Raw genomic sequence first — 13016 nt, 5'->3', positions numbered from 1 at the left:
TATGTGTCAGAGAAAGTCGTGTTCCATGGGGTGCTCAACAGCCGATTTTTGCAAGTAGGTCACCAGATTTTCTTTTCAGGAGCCTCAGGGTAGACGAATCGCCAACATTTTGGTCAACAGCTGTGCCTGTTAACTGCTTACACTACCCATGAACTCTATCCCAAATCTTGTTATTGTTGTTGTTAGTTGCCAACAAGTTGATTCCAACTCAAGGCCACTCCATGTGTACAGAGTAGAACTTTATAGGGTTTTCAAGACTATGAACTTTTGGAAGCAAATGGTCAGGTCTGTCTCCAGAAGTAGCATTGGGTGAGTCAGAACCACCAACATTTCAGTTAATAATCAAGTGCTTAACCATTGTCACCACCTAAGAACTCCATATCCCAAATGTTTATGATTGTGTTAACCATGAATTCTGGAAGGACTTAATTGGGCCATCTGTCTTTTAACCATGTGAATAGATTGAGTTTCAAAATGGCTTCCTCATGCCCAATTCTTGTGCCTTGGTGGGAATGGCTGAATGCAGAGGTTTCCCCCTCACTTCCCTCTCACCCACTCACAGCGCTAGAGAGTCTCTACATGATTTCACCTGCAGGGTAGTTTCACACCTCACCAAGTAACTTCCAAAAACTCACTATCATCAAGTTAACTCCATCTCATTGTGACCCTATGTAAGATTCCTAGGGCTATAAATCTTTACAGGAGAAGAGAGCCTTATCTTTCTCCTGATAAACAGCTGGTGAATTTGAACTGCTGATCTTACAGAGCTTTTCCTACAGTGCTAGCAGCGCTCCTTCCAGGTGATTTATTGTAGTTGTTGTGAAATGCCATAGAACCAGATCCAACCTGTATAGCGTTTCCAAAGAGCGGTTTTGAATCACTACCTTGTAGTTGGCAGTCGAGTGCTTATTCATACCAGGACTCCAGGTGACTTACAGCTTCTAAAACTAAATTTGTAACTGATAAAAAGCTGAAACTTTCAATTTTCTTAAAGACTAGAGCTAGAATTAGCAAACAAATCATGTGCTAAGTTCAATAGACTAAGATATGTGATGGTCAGAATTAGGGTAAACAGACCTTATCTTTCTAGGGATAGTTGTCAACCAATTTGTGTCCACCTTTACTATGCTTTAGTTCAGATATTTTATTTTTTCTATATACAAACTCTTCATTTTTATAGGTTATGTCAACCCATAATCTCCTTCTATAAAATAATACTATCTTATATAAATTCACCAAGCAATTGCATGGTAGCCACTCAAATAATATTTTTAGTGTATATAACTCTAGTCTAGCTATACCATTTTCTGAATACTTATTTTTTTATTAAGAGATGTTCTGCAAGTTTTTTTCTCTAAGTACTCCCCTTAGTATCTTGAAGAAGGAACAAAGAACAATCTCCATTAACTTCTGGGTCTAATAGGCACTTTGCTCATTGTGTGTTCATGTACATAATACATTTATACAATGACCTAAAATCTGATGACGCTGGATACTTCTGATGAGTATTATTAGAAAGTAAAATGAAGGGTATTAAATTCAAACAAGAGCATCTTTCTTAGCAGTTACTCATGTAGTATAAGCCATCTACTTCTCTGCAAGGGATTTATGTAGAAAAGATATTTCTTAGCCATATGCTAAAGATAAACTAAATGAGATATGGGAAGAATAACATTTTCAAGGCTACAATATTCACCATATATGAGACAGAATTTGAAAGTCTTCATGAGTTAAAAAAAATATATTGTTTATAACAGAATAGATCTATATCATAATTATATTGTTGCTTACTCATTGTGGATTAACTCAGTGCTGCTTAACATTATTTCAATTCTGGGACCCATGGACAAAGAAGTCTCTTTCTAGACAAGGATGTTCTTATAGAGAAGAAAAAGTGATGTAATAAAGTACTGAAAAGCACATCATATATGCTAAGTCTAAGACAACACAATAGTTCTTCACTCAAGAGGCACAGTGAATATTTGTGATCGATACTTATTCACCATACTCATTTTTCATTTGCTACAATATGTCACTGTTTCTTATTTCCCTCCTTTGTTTTCCACTGGTCACAATCCAATCTAAGCTCTTTATAAACATTGGTTATTGGATAGAAATGGCAAGAGAAGTCATGATGTATAGTGAATAAATAGTTTCTAGTGGCAAGAGACTTCTGGTGTTCCTCTGTAGGATCAGCACTGGACTACAAACCACAAAGTTTGTGGTTCAAAACCACCAACTGCTCCATGGAGACCTTATATAGGGTTGTTATGAGTTGGATCCTATTTGACAGCACTCAACAACAAATGACAAGAGAAGCCACATCTGGGAGATGTTGTTGTTTTTAAGTGCTGTCAAGTCATTGCCATCTCATATAGACCCTGTTTAGGGTTTCCAAGTAGCAGCGGATGGGTTTAAACTGCTGACCTTTTGGTTCATGGTCCAGTGCTGCCCCTACAGCACCACACTAGGAGTAAGAGAGCACAGGACATTATCTACTACAGTGTGAGGGGAATTGCCTAATAGAGTTAGGTACCATCAAGTTGGTTCTAAATCATAGTGACATTATTCACAACAGAATGAAACACTCCCCCATCCTGCTCCAGCCACACAATTTTTGTTATGTTTGAGCCCATTGATTCTTCTCACAGTGAGTCTCCCTTGTTCTTCCTGACCCTCCATTGTAGTGAGCATAGTGTTCTTCTCCAGGGACTATAGTTTCTGACAACATGTCCAAAGTATAGGAGTCAGTCTCACCATCTCTGTTTCTAGGTAGCATTCTGGTGATAGATCTTCCAAGAGAGATATGATTGCTCTTTTGCAGTCCATGGTACTTTCAATATACTTCTCCAACACCACAATTCAAACACATCAACTCTTCTATGGTGTTCCTTATTCATTGTCCAAGTTTCTCATATATATGAGGCAATTGACAGTATCATGAGTTGGGTCAGGTGCACTTTAGTCTTCATACCGTCATCTTTGTTCTTTAACACTTTAAACAGTTTGTTTTTTATATTTTCCCCCCAGCAGATTTGCCTAATGCAATGCATCTTTGGGTTTTTGACTGCTGCTTCTGTGAGTGTTAACGGTGGATCTAAGAAAAATAAAGTCTTTGACAACTTCAATTTTTCTCCATTTGTCATGGTGTTATTTACGGGTACAGTTGTGAGGACTTCTGTTTTCTTTACATTGAGATACAATCCACACTGAAGGCTCTGGTCTTTGATTCTTCTTCAGTAAATATTTCAAGTCCTCTCCACTTTCAGCAAGCAAGATTGTGTTACTGGATATCACAGGTTGCTAATGAGTCTTCCTCCATTCCTGATGCCACATTCTTCATAAAATCTAACTTCTTGAATTATTTGCTCAGCATACTGATTGAAGGGGTTTGATGGGGTTGGTCAAGAAATATCAAGAAGTCACCATACACTGAGAACTGCACATTAGAGGACACTAAGGAGCTCTGGTAGCGTAGTGGTTACGAATCGGGCTGCGAATCTTAAGGTCAGCGGTTCGAAACTACCAGCTGCTTCGCGGGAGAAAGATGAGGCTTTCTACTCCTGTAAAGATTTACACCCTCGGAAACCACGTACAGGTTCGCTATGGGTCAGAACTGACTCGACGGCACTTAACAACAACAACAATGGTAACTGATGACAGAATGTGAATAGTAGCCAAGTTCTTTGGAATCCTGTAGTTTAAAAATTACTATTATTATTATATAATATCCAGAAATACATGCCCAACTCAACATAAGTAAACACACAAAAAAATTGATTTACTTTATTGTAAGCCAGTCATTTCAAGTATACAATTGAGTGATATTTATTACATTGACCATGTGTTGTAACTATCATCACTATTTACAAAAGTTTTTCTTAATAATAAATTCTTCATTCTCTTTGATCCACAGTCTATGGCAAACATGAATACATGTCTATATATATATTCCTTTTCCTATTCTTGGTATTTCATTTCAGTGGGATTATACAATAACTGTCTTTTATATCTGACTTATCTCACTAGACTTCATGCTTAGTGTTTTCTAGGGTCATCCATGCCATGGCATCTATCAGAATTCCATTTTCTCTATGACTGAATGATAGTCCATTTTATATCTAGACCACATTTTGTTTATCTATTCATCTGTTGATGGATCGTGAAACTTTGATGTATCACACTCAGCTAGACACAACAGCTTAAAGTATGTCATTAGTTTTACCTTTTTCCTCTGCTTATGTCTCTGTGACAACATGATTCTCTGCTCCTACTGTTTCAATTGCTCCATAAAGTTCCATAAACCAAGATGACCAGCAGCAGCCTTTACTGTCACTTTAGCAACTTCAGTTAAAAGGAATTTGCTCCCAGTAATAGTATATAAATGCATTTGAAGGACCTCAATAGGCTTTGCTTGCATCAGTTTCCCATTGCTGGAACCAGTAAAATGCAATACTACATTGCAATACTCATGGATTACATGAAAATTCCTGCACAGCGGGTGAGAGGCTGAGACTGACAAGTCATAAGACTACATATACTAGAGAGATGTACTCTCTCACACACATACAAACTCAAAAAGATAAAAAAGAGTATCTGTTTACTCTACTTTCATGTCCTGCTAAATGGAGTAAATCATATGTATACTCTGAGTCCAACTATTTTCCCTTTTCCATTTGCAAGGCAATGTAGATGGAAATGTTGATCAACAACTTGTCTGTCCGTTAGTCACACAATGGTAGCTTGCATGTTGCTGTAAAGTGGAACCTAGGCCACTGGTAATTTGAATGGCAGCAGGGTCACCATAGTGGGCAGATTTCAGCTGAGCTCCCAGACTTTGAGACTCAAAATAAGGAGAAATGAATTACTTCTGAAAGTTTAGTCCATAAAAACATGAATAGGAGTCAAACATATTCAGATAGCACAAGAATACTGAATATTGAAATATGATGAATGTTGCTGTTGTTGTTGTTAGGTGCCATCGAGTTGGTAGCAACCCATAGAGACCTTATGCACAGCAGAACAAAACACTGCCCAATCCAGGACCAACCTCACCACTGTTGCCATGCTTGAGTCCATCGATGCTGTCATTTGGCCAATCCATCTTATTGAGGGTCTTCCTTTTTTTCTCTGACACTCTACCATGATATCCTTCTCCAGTAACTGGTCCCTCCTGACAATATGTCCAAAGTATGAGAGACGAAGTTTGGCCATCTTGCCCTCCAAGGAGCATTCTGGCTGTACTTCTTCCAAAATGGTTCTGTTGGTTCTCTTGGCAGACTATGGCACTTTCCATATTCTCCTCCAACACCATAACTCAGAGGTATCAATTCTTCTACGATCTTCCTTATTCACTGTCCAGCTTTTGCATCCATATGAGGTTATGGAAAATACCATGGCTTGGGTCAGGTGCACCTTAGTCCTCAAGCTGACATATTTGCTCTCCAACACTTTAACAAGGTCTTGTGCAGCAGATTTGCCTAATGCAATACATTGTTTGATTACTTGACTGCAGCTTCTGTGAGTGTTGATAGTTGAGTCAAGAAGAATGAAGTCCTTGACAACTTCAGTCTTTTCTCCATTGATAAGAATGTTGTTTACTAATCCAGTGATGAGGATTTTTGCTTTCTTTACATTGAGATGTAATCCATACCGAAGGCTGTGCTATTTGATCTTCATAAGTAAATGTTTCAAGTCCTCTTCACTTTCAGCAAGCAAAATTGTATCATCTGCATATTGCAGGTTGTTAATGAGTCTTCCTCCAATCCTGATGCCACATGGACCTCACCAGGGGGAATGCACAGAAATCAAATTGGAAAGAAATGGTGGAAAAGTTCCATATCATCAACAAAACAAGGTCAGGGACAGACTGCAACAGACCATCTATTGCTCATATGAAAGTTCAGTCTGAAGCTGTAGAAAATTTGACCTTGAATATATCCCATGTGAAATATGAACTTGAGTATATCCCAACTAAATTGAGAGATCATCTTAAGACAGATTGGATGCACAGGACATTAGTGATTGAACCAGAACAATTTGGGGATGACATCAAGAACATTTTCCAGGAAGAAAGCAAAAGGTCATTACGAAAACAAGCAAGAAAGAAAAGATCAACATGAATGTCAGAAGAGACTTTGAAACTTTGCATAGAGATGTTAAAGTAAATTGAAGAAATGAAGAAGTCAAAGAGCTGAACAGAAAATTTCAAAGTGTAGCTTGAGAAGATAAACGCAAATATAATAAAATGTGGAAAGATCTAGAGTTTAAAAAAGAGAGTGGGTGGGAAGAACATGCTCAGCATTTCTCAAACTGAAAAAAACTGAGGAAAAAAACTCAAGCCTCAACTGTTAATGCTGAAGGATTCTTTGGGCAAAATACTGAATGATACAGAAAGCATCAAAAGACCTACAGAGTTACTGTACTGAAAAGAAATGCCTGATGTTCACCATTTCAAAAAGTAGCTTATGATCAAAAGCCAACAGTACTGAAGGAACAAGTCCAAAGTTCACTGAAGGCATTGGCAAAAAACCAACACTCTGGAAAATGATAGAATAAACATTGATATATTTCAACAAACTGATGTAGTGCTGGAGGCACTCACTCCTCTGTGCCAAGGAATTTGGAAATTTGGAAACCTGACCAATTAATTAGAAGTTACCCCTATTGGTGTGGCACTGTGAGTTAGTGCACTCGATTTCAAAGTCAGTTTGAACCACAAGATTGGTGGTTCAAGCTCACCAGTCCATCCTTGGCAACCCTATACAGGGTCGTTATCAGTTGGAACCAACTTGATGGCACTTAACAACAATAACAAGGATGTTGTTAAATGCTATTGAGTTGGTTCTGATTTACAGTGAGTCTGTACAGGATTTCTGAAACTGTCTGTATATTATTTCTGAAGCTGTAAATCCTTGCGGGAGCAGATAGGCTGGTAGACTTGAAACAACTTTTTGATTCTCAGTCCAGTGCTTATTTTAGGGAACCACCACATTCCTAGGTAGTCTAATACTCCTTCCTTTACAGATGACCACAATGGAGCCCTAATGTGGCACTGTGGATTAATGCGCTGCACCACAAGGTCAGTTTAAACCACAAGGTCAGCAGTTCAAATTCACCAGTGGCTCCATGGAAAATCTAAACATGGTCGCTATGAGTCAGAACCTACTCAACAGCATTTACCAACCACAACAGTGGCTAAGCGCTTGGCTGCTAACCAAAGTCCACCAGTGATTACAACCTAGGAAACCCTGTATTGAAGTTCTCCTCTGTCTTAAAGGTTCCCTAGGAGTCAGAATCCACTCAAGGACACATTAAAAACAACAGTGTGAGAAAAAGCAGAGATTTATAGACATGACCAAGGTCACTCAAAGCCTGATTTGAATCCAGGTCTCTCAGCTCTCTTTCAAATGCCTTTTACTTTGGTCATTTGTGGTCATTCATTAAAGGGAAAATTACAACCTGGTATATGAGATTCAAATTCGATATTTCCCATCTGTTGCGACAGTTAAAAAGTAATAGATCATTATCCATTGAAATCAAGTTGATTCTGACTCATAGTGAGGCTGCAGGACTGAGGAGAAGTGCTCCATAGAATTTCTGAACTCAGACTGTCTCATTTTTCTGCCACAGACCTTCAGCTAACAGCCAAACTCTTAATTATACCATCAAAGCACTTTAAGAAGGCCATTAAATGTCTGATGTGAGAGATAATTTTATAATTATACCTTGTTAATGTAAAGATATTCATGTATTTTTGTAAGTAAATAATTCTTCAAGAAAATTTATTAAATACAGTTATCTTGAGGTATTTTTTGTCAATTTATATACAAAAACCTAAAATTATCTATTTCAAAGTTTGTCTGGGGATACTAGAAACCTGGAAATTAATTGAGTCTTAAAGTTTACTTAATTTCTACTGCTCACGGTGAAATCGCCACAATTATTCCAAATTAAATATTACTTAGTGGAATCTTAAAGTTGCTATATAGCTATTGTTTGAATGTTACTGATGAGCAAAAGTAATTCTCTGAGCTTACCATATTGACCATAATTCATAACTTGATCACTTAGTTTCACATTATTTAAATTTGTATCTAAAGATTATACTTTTTACACTTTAAATCAGCAGTGAAAATATAAAGAGCCAAGATTGAAGTATATAAAAAATGTGAATCTCAGCAATTTTTACCTAACTGAAGCAAAAACAGTTTCTACAATTCTTACCAAGGAGATTTGGAATAAGAAATTTGCAGAGTATCTTTCCTGTTCCCCAGAAGAGTAAGAAAATTTTATTCTCATGTCACTGGAATATAATATGAAGTCATATTCTGTCTATGTATACTTACCATTTGCTTTTTGTGAGAGAAATTTTGTTGTTTACATCCAATTATGGTTAGGTAGATGAGGAAAGGGGTCTCAGAGTTAATTATCTGCCATTTTACAGGCTTCAGTCACAGCACAAAATCTCCTCAATGGCAGCAGCTCTCAGTCCTGAGCAGGAGATTGACATATTTTTCAAATAGCACTAGTGTATCAATCAGATGGAGGAACAAAAAAAGGAAAGCTAATCCATAATAGTGGATGTGCCTTCAAAGCCTTTTAGGCAAATGAAACTGATTCCTAAACCTGTCTTATTTACATGTGGATTCAAAAATTATCATTTAAGTAACATACTTTTAAGAAACAGTGAACTCTGTTGTTCTTGGTCCCTAAATCCTTCTTCATAGCAGCTTAAGCCTAAATACCACCATAATTGTTTTTTCTCTGTTTTTGGGCTTTGAGAACTTTGCTTGATTGATTTGTTTTTTAAGTGCTATAAAGCTACGGCAATTTTAATGCAATCACACATCTAATAACATTGGTGAAAACTTACAGGACATTTGGTGGTGGTGTTAAGTGCCATCAAGTCGATTTCGACCTACAGCGACCCTGTGTAGGGTTTCTGAGAAGCAGCTGGTAAGCTTGAAGAGCCGACATTGCAGCTCAAATGGCTTTGCAGTCTGGAGCATTAACCCACAGCGCCACACCAGGACTCCTACGTGACATCAGCTACCCTTTAAGGAAAGGAGATCTACAATTCTATGGGAGTACTGAGACCTAAAAGTTGTCCCTGGAAAGTTAGAATTCACAGCAGCAGATTCTAACTTAATTGACTTCAGTTCAGTTCTAGAGAGACCATTTTTTAAAATCCTATCTTTTGATTCAGGCGAATTCTTTGTACTCTGTGCTGCTATAACAAAAATACCACAGTTGGAGGCAGTCCAAGACAGAGGGGCAGTCAGATGCATCATAACATCCTTCTTACAATGAAGACCTGAGCAAAGAAGTGAATCATATACAGATGACAAATTTGTAACCTGAACATCAAAGACAAGGCCGAAGAATTGAACCAAGTGAAGGAAAGACTGTACAAAAATAGCAAACACAAAGATAAACTGATGGCTGACACTCTGCAAGGCAAGCCTATACAGTGTGGCCATATCAAGACAAAACAAGCCTCCTTCCCAGACAAAGCTTCCATCACTTGGTGCAGACAAGAATGTATCCTCTATACCCACTTCTGTAGCCAGGCAGGGGTTCTCCTTGCCCTGAGAAAGTCAAGTGCTCTCACTTCACCCATGGTTCACTCCTCCAAACCCTCTACCCAAGATCATCTGTAGTGATCTCACCCAGTCTACCTCCCAGCACACACTCAGGATCCTACTGGTACTACTGGTTCTACTGCTTCTGTCTTGCTGTTGTTACTCCTCACTATCTCTCATCTCCTCACTGTTTTCCTTTTCAGGTACTACAGCTCTCTTAGTCTCTGTCTCCCAGACAAAGGAAGCTTTCAGCACAAGCATCCTGGATCTAAGCGCAAACTTCACTCCTGGCTCCTCATTCTTGGCCGTTCTGAGATTTCCCTTCTCTGCCTCTGTGATAGCTCACTTTAAGTCTAGTGGGATGACAAAATTAACCAATACCCACATTCTATACACCTGATATTTTAGTACCACCAAGTTAAGGATGTCATACACTTTACATACATTATTGCAAAAATATCCACCATCCCTTCCACACTATTTCTCTAATTCTCATCTGGGTTTGAATACTCATTGCAATGGCCACATACTCATAGTTATGGGCTTTAAGAGGAAAATTAAAAAGTTGCAATGCAAGGTCAAAATGTTCAAGGTACATACAGTTCTTCCAGTCAGGACAGCCTCTTTGCTGCCATGCAGGTAACCTCTCTAAGTCCTTAGCATCTTAGTAATGGGCCACTTTGGTTTCTGCCCTGCCCCAGGAATGACAGAAAGCTCTTTTTGGGCTGCTGATAAATGCCAAAGCACTCCACTCCACTACAAACCTCAGTTTAAACACATTCAGCAATAGCTCAGTGGAACAGCTATCCTAACTCCTCCAATTAAGCGATTGGAGGCACCCAATTCTATAAGTGAGCTCCCTGTGGAAAGGTACTCAGCATTACTTGCTCTGTGGGCTGGGAACCCAGTGTAGTGTCTCCTGCTCTAGCTCTTAGGTCTGCTGCTGCTTTCTGGATGTCACAGCTCTGTCTCCTGAGTTGAGGAGGTTCGATGAGTAGGGATTTCAAGGTCCAAAGGTGATATGTTCTCCTGACACTGCTTCCTTGATGGTAGTGAGCTCCCCTCTTCTGTTTCTGAGACTGTTCATTTTAATTTCATGTTAGACTTCTAAGTTTTTATAATCACAAAAGAGCACTGGTAAAAAACATTCACAGATGAATCATATCATCCTGTAAGTACTCTATCCCACCTTCTCTTACTCAGGAAAAGAGTTATTTGGTGGGAGTTTCAAAGAAAAAGACAAGAAAAGACAGAATAAGATAATTCACTGCCCCACATTAGTAAGTTATTCAAAACTATTTGTTGTTATTGTTAAGTGCTGTTGAGTCAGTTCCGACCCACAGCGACCCTATATAGGGTTTGCAAGGAGGAGATGGTAAGCTTGAACTGCTGACCTTGCAGTTCAAATGGCTTTGCAGTCTGGCATTAACCCACAGTGCCACACCAAAACCATTTACACAGTCTTAATCAGTCATTTGGGAGGAGTTATAAAGATTATGACTAGAAAGACTGTACTTCCAAGACCTACATGGACAGGGTAGGAAGACTTACTGTGAAAATGTCAATTCCATCCAAAGCAATTTATACATATAATGTAATCCTGATCCAAATTTCAACATTACTCAATGAGATGGAAAAACTAATTGCCAATTTTATATGGAAAGGAAAAAGAACCCAGGCAAGTAACACATTACTGAAACAGAACAAAGCAGGCAGCCTCTCACAACCAGACTTGGAACTTATTATACGGCCATGGTAGCCAAAAGAGTCCGGTAATGGCACATCAGGGAAACCAACACATAAATCCATCCATCTACGTTCCACTGATCTTCATCTAGGGCCAAATACTAAATGGGGATGAGATGAGACAGTCTCTTTAAAAAATAGTGCTGACACAACTGGATGTAATCCTGATAGGGCACTGTAGGCTAAACACTGGACTGCTAACCACAAGGTCACTGGTTCAAAGACACCAGTTGCTCCTTTAGAACTCCTATCAGGATCACTATGAGTTGAAACCTGCTTAACAGCACTTAATAATAAACAAAATCTGTAGAAAAATTAACAGGGTCCATATCTCACATCATAAATAAAAAGTAACTCAAAAGACATACATGGATCAAAGACCTAAATATAAAACTTGAAATTATAACAAGTCATAGAAGAAAAAATGGGAGCAACGTTTGCTGTTGTTATTAGGTGCGACTGAGTCAATTCCAACCCTTAGCGACCCCATGCTAACAGAACAACAGAACAAAACACTGCCCTGTCCTGAACCATCTTTAAAATCATTGGTCTGCTTGAACACATTGCTCCTGCCACTGTGCCAATCCCTTTCCTTTGGGATCTTCCTCTTTTTCACTCACCCTTTACTTTACCAAGCATGATATCCTTCTCCAGGGATTGGTTTCTCATGATAACTGGTCTGAACGATGGAGTTTTATCATACTGGCTTCTAAGAAGTCTATGGTTGCACTTCTTCCAGGACAGATTTGTTTGTTCTTCTGTCAATCCATGTTACTGTCAATATTCTTCTTCACTAACTCAAAATTCTTCTCCAATGATCTTTACCATATGCAAAACCATCAGTTATTCTATGGTCTTCCTAACTCATTAACCAACTTTCACAGGCGTATGAGGCTATTGCAAATAAAACGGATTGGGTCAGGCATATCTTATTCATCAAACTCTTATGATTGCTTTTGAATATTTCAAAGAGGTGCAGCAGATTTGCCAAATGTAACACATCATGTGATGTCTTAGCTGTTGCTTCATGAGCATTTATTGTGGACACAAGCAAAATGAAGTCTTTGACAACATCATTCTTTTTTCCCATTGGCATGATGTTAGTTACTAACTAGTTCAGATGTGAGCATTTTGGTATGCTTTACATTAAAGGGCAATCCACACTGAAGACTGTATTCTTTGATCTTCATCAGTAAGTATGTCAAGTCCCCTTCACTTCTACAAGAAGGTTGTATTTTCTGCATATCACAAGTTGTTAATGAGTCTTTCTTCAATTCTGGTGCACAGTTCTTCCTCATATAATCCAGTTTCTCAGATTATCTGTTTAGCATACAGATAGAATAAGTATGGTGAAAGAATACAATCTTGGTACACACCTTTCCTGATTTTATACCATTAAGTTTCTACTTGCTCTGTTTAAACAACTGCCTCTTGGTCTATGTACAGGTATGTCATGAAACACAATGAAGTGCTTTGGAATACTCATTATTTGCAATGTTATTCAGAGCTTGTCATGATCCACAAATTCAAAAGCCTTTGTATAGTTAATAAAAGTAAACATCTTTCTGGTATTTTCTGTTCTCAGACAAATCTGCCTGATGTTAGCAATAATATCCCTCACTCCATATTCTCTTCTGAATTTGGCTTTAAATATGGGCAGTTCTCTGTTGCAACCATTTTTGAATT

This window comes from Chrysochloris asiatica, unplaced genomic scaffold, assembly GCF_000296735.1.
Source record: "Chrysochloris asiatica unplaced genomic scaffold, ChrAsi1.0 scaffold00003, whole genome shotgun sequence".
NCBI lineage: Eukaryota > Metazoa > Chordata > Mammalia > Afrosoricida > Chrysochloridae > Chrysochloris > Chrysochloris asiatica.
Note: the sequence above shows the minus strand (reverse complement) of the source record.